Raw genomic sequence first — 12,610 nt, 5'->3', positions numbered from 1 at the left:
TCAAGGCATATATGAGAAGCAACTATGAGTTGATGCTTCCCACTCCTCCTACCCCTCATTCATCTTTCCCTCCCTCACCTCTAAAATCAATAAATAAAATCTTTTAAAAAATTGATTTTAGAGAGAGAGGAAGGGAGAGAGAGTGAAAAAACAGACAGAAACATTGATCTGCTTCTATATGTGCCTTACCCAGATCTAACTCACAACCTTTGCATATCGGGACGATGCTCTAACCAACCTAACTATCTGGCCAGGGCTGGAGATGGACTTTAAAGGCTGAAGGGGACATGGCCAGGAGGAGGGGAGTGATTCAAAGGTTTCTGAGGTGCTGAGCCTAGGTGAGTGGTTGAATAGTGGGGCCATAGGCAGAGACAGGGGACTTGGGTTTTAGATATACTGATCAGAGTCCAGGATCTTGGAGAATGGACAGGGTCCTGCAAGGGGGCCCCTGCCTGAGGGGCAGAGCATGGCATGCATCTCAGGCTCACTGCTCCCTCTGCAGGGCCCTGCTTGCTGTCTGCACCTGACCTCCCATGGCCCTGCCACCCACCACTGTGCACCCCAGCCTGGGTTCAGGCCCCATTCTTCACCTCACTCAGTCTACATGCAGCCTCTCCCCAACTGAGCCCACCCTTGTCTTCTGCCCAAAAACCTCTTTCCCTCACTTTAGCTCCCCCAAGAAGTCCTCTAGGGTTTTGTGCTGGGCATTTCTTTTTATTAAATTTATTGGGGTGACATTGGTTAAGTTTTTTGTATGTGCTAGGCACTATACAGACCTCTCTTAATCCCTTGTGTTTAGTCATGTACCAAATTTATTTTTAGAGAAATTATTTTTTTTATAACTTTTTTTTTAGATTTTATATATTCTTTTTTTTAGAGACAGGAGAGAGAGAGTGAGAGAAGAAGGGAGGAGCAGAAAACATCAACTCCCATATGTGCCTTGACCAGGCAAGCCCTGGGTTTTTTGTTTTAATTCTTCCAGTTTTATTTTATATTTATTTTTATTTTATTTATTTATTTTTTTACAGAGACAGAGAGAGAGTCAGAGAGAGGGATAGATAGGGACAGATAGGAACGAAGAGAGATGAGAAGCATCAATCATCAATTTTTCGTTGTGACACCTTAGTTGTTCATTGATTGCTTTCTCATATGTGCCTTGACCGTGGGCCTTCAGCAGACCGAGTAATCCTTGCTTGAGCCAGCAACCTTGGGTCCAAGCTGGTGAGCTTTGCTCAAACCAGATAAGCGCCGTGGCTGGTTGGCTCAGTGGTAGAGTGTCAGCCTGGCGTGCAGGAGTCCCAGGTTCGATTCCCAGCCAGGGCACACAGGAGAAGTGCCCATCTGCTTCTCCATCCCTCCCCCTCTGCTTCCTCTCTCTCTCTTCCCCTCCCGCAGCCAAGGCTCCATTGGAGCAAAGTTGGCCCGGGTGCTGGGGATGGCTCCATGGCCTCTGCCTCAGGCGCTAGAATGGCCCTGGTTGCAACAGAGCAACGCCCCAGATGGGCAGAGCATCGCCCCCTGGTAGGCGTGCCAGGTGGATCCCGGTCGGGCGCATGCGGGAGTCTGTCTGACTGCCTCCCCGTTTCCAACTTCAGAAAAATACAAAAAAAATAACCCAAAAACAAAAACAAAACAAAAACAGATAAGCCCGCACTCAAGCTGGCGACCTCAGGGTCTCGAACCTGGGTCCTCTGCATCCCAGTCCAACGCTCTATCCGCTGCGCCACCACCTGGTCAGGCAAGCCCTGGGTTTTGAACCAGCAACCTCAGCGTTCCAGGTTGACACTCTATATAGTCATGTACCTCATTTTAAAATTATTATTTAAAATTTATTTTTAAGTATAGTTTATATTATACCACATTTTTTTTAAAAATTTACTTTTTGGCAGTGACAGTGGCTAATAACATTACATAAATTTTAGGTGTACCATTCCATAATACACCATCTGTACGCTGCACTGCACGTTCACCACCCCACGTTGTCTCCTTCCATCACCATTTATCCCCCCTTGGCCCTCTTCTGCCTCTCCCAACATATACCACATTAAAAAGAAATTTTAATTCTTTTTCATTCTGCCTCAGGCGCTAGAATGGCTCTGGTTGCAACAGAGCAACGCCCCAGATGGGCAGAGCATCGCCCCCTGGTGGGCATGCCGGGTGGATCTCGGTTGGGCGCATGTGGGAGTCTGTCTGACTGCCTCCCCGTTTCTGGCTTCGGAAAAAAATACAAAAAAAAAAAAATTTTCTTTAAAATTTATTTTAGTGAGAGAGGAAGAGAGAAGGATATAGGAACAATAATCTGTTCCTATATGGGCCCTGATCAAACCAGTAACCGCTGCACTCCAGGATAATGCCCAACTGAACTATCTGGCCAGGGCTTATAACACATTTTAAAGATGGGGAAACTGAGCCTGACCAGGTGGTGGCACAGTGGATAGAGCATCAGACTGGGATGTGGAGGACCCAGGTTTCAAACCCCGAGGTCACCGGCTTGAGGGCAGACTCATCTAATTTGAGCAAGGCCCACCAGCTTGAGCCCAAGATCACTGGCTTGAGCAAGGGGTCACTTACTCTGCTGTAGCCCCTCAGTCAAGGCACATATGAGAAAGCAATCATTGAACAACTAAGGAGCTGCAACGAAGAATTGATGTTTCTCATCTCTCTCCCTTCCTGCCTGTCTGTCCCTATCTGTCCCTCTCTATGTCTCTCTGTCACACACAAAAAATGATGGGAAAACTGAGGGTCATTAGAAACAAAGTGCGTACAATCAGAAATCTGATCAGGGAGTTAAATCTGGGTCTGTTGAGACCCTAGCTAGTTGGCTCAGTGGCTAGAGTACCGTCCCGAAGTGTGGACATCCCAGGTTCGATGTCCAGTCAGAGCACACATGAGAAGCAACTATCTGCTTCTCCTCTCCTCCTTCTCCCTCTTCTTCTCTTCTCTCTCACAGCCAGTGGCCCTGGGCACTGAGGATAGCTTGGGTGGTTCAAGTGTCAGCTTCAGGCGCTGGGGATAGATAGCTCGCTTTATTCAGGCATCAGCCCCAGACGGGGGTTGCCGGATGGATCCCAGTTGGGACATGTGCGGGAGGCTGACCTCTGTCTCTCTTCCTCTCACCTAAAAAAAATTATCTGGCTTGACCAGGCGGTGGCGCAGTGAATAGAGCATTGGACTAGGATGCAGAGGACCCAGGTTCAAAACTCCAAAGTTACTGGCGTGGGCACGGGCTTATCCGGCTTGATCGTGGGCTCATCAGGTTGAGCCCAAGGTCACTGGCTTGAGCCCAAGGTTGCTGGCTTGAGCAAGGGGTCACTTGCTCTGCTGTAGCCCCCCCAGTCATGGCACATGCGAAAACAATCAATGAACAACAAGGTGCTGCAACGAAGAATTGATGCTTCTCTGCAGTGGATAAAGTGTCAACCTGGAAATGCTGAGGTTGCCGGTTCAAGACCCTGGGCTTGCCTGGTCAAGGCACATATGGGAGTTGATGCTTTCTGCTCCTCCCCCCTTCTCTATCTCTCTCTCTCCCCTCTCTATAATGAATAAATAAAATCTTTATAAAAAAAAAGAATTGATGCTTCTCATCTCTCTCCCTTCCTGTCTGTCCCTACCTATCCCTCTCTCTGTCTGTCTGACACACAGACACATTATCTGAGTCTGCCAACTATGAAGTCCACCTTACCCACTACAACCCAAAGGCTAAGCAGGCATGCAGGCAACCTGGTACAGGGGTTCATATTGTACTAACAGCAGAGGTGGGTGCTTGAGGGACACTATAGCACAGTCACTAGAAACACAGACCTAAGAGCCAGAGTGCTTAGGGTCAAATTACTTCTGCTGCCTCATATACCTCAATTTTCCCTTCTACAAAATGGAGTAATAGGGCCTGACCTGTGGTGGCGCAGTGGAAAAGCATCGACCTGGAAATGCTGAGGTCGCCGGTTCGAAACCTTAGGCTTGCCTGGTCAAGGCACATGTGGGAGTTGATGCTTCCAGCTCCTCCCCCCTTCTCTCTGTCTCTCTCTCCTCTCTCTCTCTCTCTCTCTCTCCTCTCTAAAAATGAATAAATAAATAAATTTTTTAAAAAAATGGAGTAATAATAGTACTTAATTTATAGGATTATTGCAGGGATTAAATGAGGCACATAGGAAACACTCCAGTGTGTCCGTAAAGTCATGGTGCACTTTTGACCGGTCACAGGAAAGCAACAAAAGACGATAGAAATGTGAAATCTGCACCAAATAAAGGAAAACCCTCCCAGTTTCTGTAGGATGAGTTGGCAGCATGTGCGCATGCGCAGATGATGACGTAACACTGTAGTATACAGCGGAGCAGCCCACGGTCATGCCAGTCGAGATGTGGACGGTACAGAGGAAAGTTTAGTGTGTTCTGTGGCTCGCTAAATTCAAATCCGTGACCAAAGTGCAACGTGAATATCGGCGCATTCATAACAAAGTGCCACCAGATAGGAATAACATTACTCGGTGGGATAAGCAGTTGAAGGAAACCGGCAGTTTGGTGGAGAAACCCCGTTCTGGTAGGCCATCAGTCAGTGATGGGTCTGTAGAGGCTATACGGGATAGCTATCTAAGGAGCCCTAAAAAAATCTGTGCATGCATGTGCACAACAATTACACCTAAGCAAGACTACAGTTCATAAGGTGTTAAAGAAATGTCTCTGTTTTATGGGGTACAAACTGTGGCTGTTGCACATTATCAAACCGGTGGATAGACCCACACGATGCGCGTTTGCTACAGATATGCTTCATGAGATCGACAATGATGCGAGATTTTTGCAGAAGATAGTGTTTAGCTATGAGGCGACCTTCCATATCTGTGGACATGTTCATCGCCATAATGTCTGAATATGGGCTGCTGAACATATTCATGTCTACGTTGAGTACGAACGTAACACCCCTAAAGTGAACGTGTGGTGTGGCCTGATGCATGATAAGGTGATAGGCCCATTTTTTTTCACGGAGCAGTCTGCGACGGCAAAGTCCTATCTTGACATGTTGGAATTGTATGCAGTGCCACAATTTCCAGAAGGTGTCATCTTTCAACAGGACGGTGCTCCTCCACACTATACCACCACTGTTCGTGAGTTTCTGGATAGAACATTCCCCTGGCGGTGGATGGGCAGGGGTTCTGTCAAGCCATGGCCACCACGATCCCCAGATCTGACACCCTTAGACTTTTACTTTTGGGGTTATGTGAAGCAACATGTGTACCTTGAACGTATCAACGACATTAATCACTTAAAGCAGAGAATTACAGACATTATTCACTCTGTTACACCAGACGTCCTTACCCGTGTGTGGCAAGAACTTCACTATCGTTTGGATGTGTGTAGGGCAACAAATGGAGCCCACATTGAACTGCACTGAATAGGTATGAAACCGGGAGAGTTTTCCTTTTATTTGGTGCAGATTTCACATTTCTATCATCTTTTGTTGCTTTCCTGTGACCGGTCAAAAGTGCACCATGACTTTACGGACACACTGTATATAAGTGTTTTATTATTATTTCCTTTCCTGAAGCCCCTCTGCTCAGTCAGGGTCTGCTATCTCTCTGACTCTGGTCAGAGGTGGACACCAGAGAATGGGGTTCCTCTGCTACTATCTCCATTTTATAGATGAAGGAGCTGGGCTTCAGAAAGGAGAGGTCACTTGCCCAAGATCACCATCAGGGATTAAGCCAGGATTAGAACCTGGGCCTACTCAGACCTGAGCCTGGCATCTTCCCACTGCACTAGCTGCCTTCCTCGCATGCTGTTGACCATCTGTGGCCAGGATAGGGACATTTCCTTTACTAGGAGACTCAGAGCTCTCCTTTCAGATCTAATGTATGCACAAACCCTTAGATCCAGGAATGAGGCTCAACCCCTCTCCCCCATTTCCTATGCTGGGCTAGAGTCCAGCCAGAAACTGCAGCTCAGGAGCTAGTGACAGACGCGCCCCCCACTCCTGTTCAGTGGGTCCTGGGAATGGCCAGTGTTGGAGAGTCTGTACACAGAAGTGAGGCCAGAGGCTCTGGAACCAGGAGTCCCTGGGTTCAAATTCCGCTCTGCCACCAGTTTACTGAGTGAGTTTGGCTACGTTACTTCACCTTGCTGAGCTTAGGTTATTCAGCTGGAAGGTGGGTGGAATAAAACATTTCCTTAAAGCTCTTGCAAGCTTGTTACCTTGAAGTTGGTGCCTGGTAGGCACCCAGTACATATTTATTAAGTGATCAACTGACTGACCAGATGCACATAAAAGGTTTGTTTGTTAGCACAGGGCCTGGCTCAGGAATGGCGGCTTCTGAGGAGTGGCTCCTTGCTACTTGGCCCTGCCGGTGCTGCCCCTTAAATACAGCTTTCTTTCCAGTCTTGTCCTGTCCTGCATAGGTCCTCAGCCTGCTAGGCAACCCCTACCAGGCGCTGCAGCCCTCCTTTACCCCCATTAGTGGTCTCCTCAATGCCTTCCAGCCAAGCACTGTCCTCCAGCTTCTGAACATGTCCCCCATTGTCCTACCTCTATCCCTACTTATGACCTCAGACTTAGCTTGTCTCTTTTTAACATCATATATTAGCCCTCAAGTATACTTTACGTGTTCTCATAACATTAATTGTTTGGTTCCTATATAGCATCCAACAGTAGAATCCTGGCTGGATAAACTATCATATATTAACACTATACAATACTGGATATCCACAGTTGCATAGCAGTTTCGAACTTACCCTTGATGGACTCAAAATGCTTGAAGTCAAATCTGAGCTCAACCACTCACTAGCTCTGTCACTTTGGGAAAAAAAATTTTTTTTAATTAATTAATTAATTTTTTTTACAGGGACAGAGAGAGAGTCAGAGACAGGGACAGACAGGCAGGAACAGAGAGAGATGAGGCTTGCATCAATCATCAACCTTTCGTTGCAACACCCTAGTTGTTCACTGACCACTCCCCCATACGTGCCCTGACCGTGAGCCCTCAGCAGACGAGTAACCCCTTGCTTGAGCCAGCAACCTTGCGTCCAAGCTGGTGAGCTTTTGCTCAAGCCAGTTGATCCTGCACTCAAGCTGGCAACCTCGGGGTCTCGAACCTGGGTCCTCTGCATCCCAGTCCGACGCTCCATCCACTGCGCCACCACCGGGTCAGGCTGGGAAAATTCTTAACTTGTCTGTCCCTGTTTCTTTTATTTATTTATTTATTTATTTATTTATTTATTTATTTATTTATTTATTTATTTTTTACAGAGACAGAGACAGAGTCAGAGGGATAGACAGGGACAGACAGACAGGAATGGAGACAGATGAGAAGCATCAATAATTAGTTTTTCGTTGCACGTTGCGACTTCTTAGTTGTTCATTGATTGCTTTCTCATATGTGCCTTGACCGGGGGCCTTCAGCAGACTGAGTAACCCCTTTCTGGAGCCAGGGGTCCAAGCTGGTGAGCTTTTGCTCAAGCCAGATGAGCCCGCGCTCAAGCTGGCAACCTCGGGGTCTTGAACCTGGGTCCTTCTACATCCCAGTCCAACGCTCTATCCACTGCGCCACCGCCTGGTCAGGCTGTCCCTGTTTCTTAATCTATAAAATGGGATAACAATAGTATCTACCTGGTAAAGTTGTTAAAAAAAATTTTTTTTAAGACTTTATTCATTTCAGATATGGCAGAGAAAAAGAGAGAGAGAAGAGGAGGAGCAGGAAGCATCAACTCCTATATGTGCCTTGACTGGGCAAGCCCAAGGGTTTTTTTTTTTGTTTTGTTTTTTTTATTTTTTATTTTTTATTTTTATTTTTATTTTAGAGAGGAGGGGGGAGAGAGAGAGAGAGAGAGAGAGAGAGAGAGAGAGAGAGAGAGAAGGGGGAGGAGCAGGAAGCATCAACTCCCATATGTGCCTTGACCAGGCAAGCCAGGGTTTTGAACCAGCAACCTCAGTGTTTCCAGGTTGACACTTTATCCACTGCGCCACCACAGGTCAGGCCAAGCCCAAGGTTTTAAACCAGCAACCTCAGCATTCTAGATCAACACTTTACCCACTGTGCCACCACAGGTCAGGCAAAGCTGTTAAAAATTAGCAACCTTTTTTTTTTTGAATGGAAGTTCTATAAGGGCAGGAATTTTGGTCCATTTGGTTCATTGCTGTATCCCCAGTGCCTACCCTGGTGCCTGATACATAGAAGCTAGTCAATAAATATTTGTTAAACAAAAATGTAGAATAGCCTGACCAGGCAGTGGTGCAGTGGACAGAGCGTCGGACTGGGACACGGAGGACTTGAGTTTGAGACCCCAAGGTCGCCAGCTTGAGCACAGGGTCATCTGGTCTGAGCAAGGCTCACCAGCTTGAGCCCAAGGTCGCTGGCTCGAACAAGGGGTCACTTGGTCTGCTGTAGCCCCTTGGTCAAGGCACATATGAGAAATCAATCAATGAACAACTGAGGAGCTGCAACAAAGAGTTGATGTTTCTTGTCTCTCTCCCTTCCTGTCTGTCCCTCTCTCTGACTCTCTCTTTCTCTGCCACACACACACAAAAAAAGTAGAATAATGAGGTAATGCATATAAAGCAGCTTTGCTTAATAAAAATATAATGCAAGCCACATATATAATTTTAAGATTTCTAGTATCTGGCCCTGGCCAGGTAGCTCAATTGGTTAGAGCACCCTATACACCAAGGTTGTGGGTTCAATCCTCAGTCAGGGCAAATACAAGAATCAACCAATGAATGCATAAATAGGGGAACAACAATTACCTGACCGGTGGTGGTACAGTAGATAGAGCAGTGACCTGGAACACTGAGGTCCCAGGTTCAAAACCCTAAGGTCACCAACTTAAGTGTGGGCTCATCTGGCTTGAGTGCAGGGTTGCTGGCTTGAGCGTGGGATCATCAACATGATCCCATGGTCACTGGCTTGAGCCCAAATTCTCTGGCTTGAGCAAGGGGTCACTGGCTCAGCTGGAGCCCCTGAGTGACCATATGAGAAGCAATCAATGAACTAAAATGAAGCAACTATGAATTGATGCTTTTCATCTCTCTCTTCCTTCTCTCTCTCCCTTCCTGTCTCTTTCTCTCAAATCAATAAAAAAAAGAAAAAAGCTAAGTGGACTCAGATCCCCATTCTAACTATCACTGTTGACACATAAATTAGTGTTTTTCATTATCTCAAGTCCAAAATCATGGTATCTGTTGTAGACAATTTTAGTGGGACTGCAAAGAACCCTAGAAATGTTCATTCTGTTACATCTGACCTTGAAAAAAAATTTTTTTTTTTTACAGAGACAGAGAGTGAGTCAGAGAGAGAGATAAGCAGGGACAGATAGACAGGAACAGAGAGAGATGAGAAGCATCAATCATTAGTTTTTCATTGCGCATTGCAACACTTTAGTTGTTCATTGATTGTTTTCTCATATGTGCTTTGACCGTGGGCTTTCAGCAGACCGAGTAACCCCTTGCTGGAGCCAGCGACCTTGGGTTCAAGCTGGTGGGCTTTTTTGCTCAAACTAGATGAGCCCGCGCTCAAGCTGGCGACCTCGGGGTCTCGAACCTGGGTCTTCTGCATCCCAATCCGATGCTCTATCCACTGTGCCACCGCCTAGTCAGGCGAAAATATTTTTTAAATTATATATTTAAGCTGTAAAACATTATAATTTGACATCCATATACACTACAAAGTGACCACCCCCAAAAGTCTAGTTACCATCCATCACCATGCAATAACCTCCTTCACTCCTTTCACCCACATCCAACCCCTTTCCCCTCAGGTGTCCACCAATCTGTTCTCAATACCTATGAGTTACAACAATGTCTCCAGCAACGTTAAAGTAAAACATAGTCCTGTCAAAAAATAAAGTTGTGCCCTGGCCATGTAGCGTTAGAGCATTGTCCCAATATGCCAAGGTTGCAGGTTTGATCCCTAGTGAGGGCACATACAAGACTCAACCAATGACTGAATAAATGAAACAACAAATTGATGTTTCTCGCTCTCTTTTCCTTCTTCTCTAAAATCTTCTCTCTCCAAAATAAAAAAATTAAAATGAAAAATCAAGTTATATTTAACAAATATTTTTATTTTTAAATTTAACTAAAATAAAATTCAAAATTTAGTTCCTCGGTCATACCAGCCACATTTCAAGGGCTCAGAAGTTACATATGATTAGTGGCTATCAGACTAGTACAGCACAGATATCAAGTGCCCAGCACAAGTTAAGTTTAGCTATTTTTACTGGTGATCTGGAAGATGTCTGCCTTAGGTTGAGTGAAATCAACAAGTTGCTGAGCACTTTGTACAACATGATTTTACTTGTGCAAAGAAAAACCCCATCCCCAAACTATCTGTGTTAAATATGTAACCCAGATGTAAGCAGAAGCCCCCTTGCCTGATGAGAGCTCCAATCCCAGTCCAGGAGAGCAGCAGGAAAAGATGAAATGTAGAGCCAGATGCCTGCTAAGGACGGCGGCCCCAGGACAATGACGATGGCAGGCCTTTGTGTTAACTCCACGAAGAGTAGGCTAGAGGAGCTGGGGAGCTGAGCTGCTTGGGTAAAGAAGGTAGGAGAATTTTTTTTTTCTTTTTCTTTTCTGAAGTTGGAAACGGGAGGCAGACAGACTCCCGCATGCGCCCGACCGGGATCCACCCGGCACGCCCACCAGGGGGCGATGCTCTGCCCATCTTGGGGCGTTGCTCTGCCGCAATCAGAGCCATTCTAGCGCCTGAGGCAGAGGCCACAGAGCCTTCCTCAGTGCCCGGGCAAACTGCTCCAATGGAGCCTTGGCTGCGGGAGGGGAAAAGAGAGGAAGGAGAGGGGGAGGGGTGGAGAAGCAGATGGGCGCTTCTCCTGTGTGCCCCGGCCGGTAATTGAACCCGGGACTCCTGCACGCCAGGCCGACGCTCTACCACTGAGCCAACCGGCCAGGGCCAAGAAGGTAGGAGAATTTTAATTTCCTGAGTCAGGGAAGGACAGGTGAAGGGTCATTGTGAAATACAAGGGGCAAAGGGCTCCTCTCATTGACAGGGGATGTCTGAAAGGACTGTGAACCTGTCACAGAGAAGATGCTTCAAATTACTGCGGGTGGTCAATGTGAAGCCTTTGTGAAGTGTACCTGACTGACCAATGTCTGTGTGCAGGGGTTTTAGGGCAGAATCCAGAAAGACCTGAGCTTCTCGCCTGGGTCAATGGAAAGATGACGAGGGCAGCACCAAGGGCCCAGGACTGAAGAGACTGTGAGATCGAACACAGAGGGGCCATCCTCTTTCTTCCCACACCTTTAGGACTCAAAGAAATCTGCTGGCAACTTTTGACTTTCCATGGTCATGTAGGTGGAGGTTTGAGCCCACCTCAGCATCTCAGCTACACCTCAGAGTAGAGGTGGGCCTCAGAAGACCGCTCCTGTGTTTGTGAATGCTCGGAAAAGTTCTGGAAGCCTCTACACCAACTTGGTCGTGGCAGTCTCTGTGAGGACAATGGGTTTGGAGAGTGAAAGAGATTTTCACATTTGTTCTATCTGTATTACTTGAATTGTTTAAAAAATATATATATTACAGTAAGCAGGTAATACTTGTGTGTTTAGAAAGAAAACAGCCCTCTCTACACCTCCCTCCCAGCCCACTGAAGGAACACACGACTAATGTGGAAAATTTAGAGTGTACAAGTAGGCAAATAGGAATAAGAAACAAAAGATGTTATTAACTCATTATTCAGCTCTTGCCTCATTCGCTGCTGAAACCCTAATGCCCAGCCTCTGCACTGGCCCTCTGTAGCAAAGGCTCTCGCAATTTTGCCCCAGCCCAAGAGTGGCCAAAGGTCTGAGTAGCCAAAAAGGTTGGTGAAGGGCCCAGGGGCTGTCAGGGGTCTTTGCCACTGTGCCTGCAGTGCCGTGGTGGAAAATGGGGACCTTGATTTGGAATGGGGCCTAAGATATATAATATAGGCCTTGGGTCTATCTGGACTCAGTTTGGAGGCTGTGCTGGGAACATGGCATCGCACCTGTAGCACCGAGGACTCTGGCATCTGGTGGCAGAGAGGTCAGGAGTTTAGTCAACTTACTATGAGCAAGTTACTTAACCGTCAGCATTCTGTAACATGTTGTGAGGGATAAATGAGAAAATGTATGTCATACATTTGGCACAGTGATCTTAGTAAGAAGAAAAACATTCCCAGAACTAGTCTTTGCTTAACCCCCCAGCCCTGGTGCAAGAGTTAAGAGGAGATGAAGTGTTTTCCTGTAAAAGGTAGGGGGAGGAAGATGGGGTTCCAAGAGCCAGTGTTTTTTCGGGTAGGAGACAGAAAGAGAGAAAATGTTACTCGAGACCCTGTCTTGGGGCAGTGACACCAATAGGAAAACTGGACACTTCTGAGGGTTCATTCATAGAAAATGGTGGGTGGTGGGGTGGCAGTTGGCAGCTTTAAGGGCTGGGACATATCACTGGGACCAGACCAGTGTGGAGGCAATTATGTCCAAGTCACTTTTTTTAAAAAAATTGATTTTAGAGAGAGAAAAGGGAAAAGAGAAACATCAGTGCATGCTCATTTGTGCATTGACTGGTGAGCTCTAGCTGAGCCAGTGACCCCTTCTTCAAGCCAGCGACCCTGGGCTCAAGCCAGCGACCTTGGGCTTCAAGCCAGTGACCTTTGG

Source organism: Saccopteryx leptura, chromosome 3 (assembly GCF_036850995.1).
Source record: "Saccopteryx leptura isolate mSacLep1 chromosome 3, mSacLep1_pri_phased_curated, whole genome shotgun sequence".
NCBI classification, from domain to species: Eukaryota; Metazoa; Chordata; class Mammalia; order Chiroptera; family Emballonuridae; genus Saccopteryx; species Saccopteryx leptura.
This window is presented reverse-complemented; position numbering follows the sequence as displayed.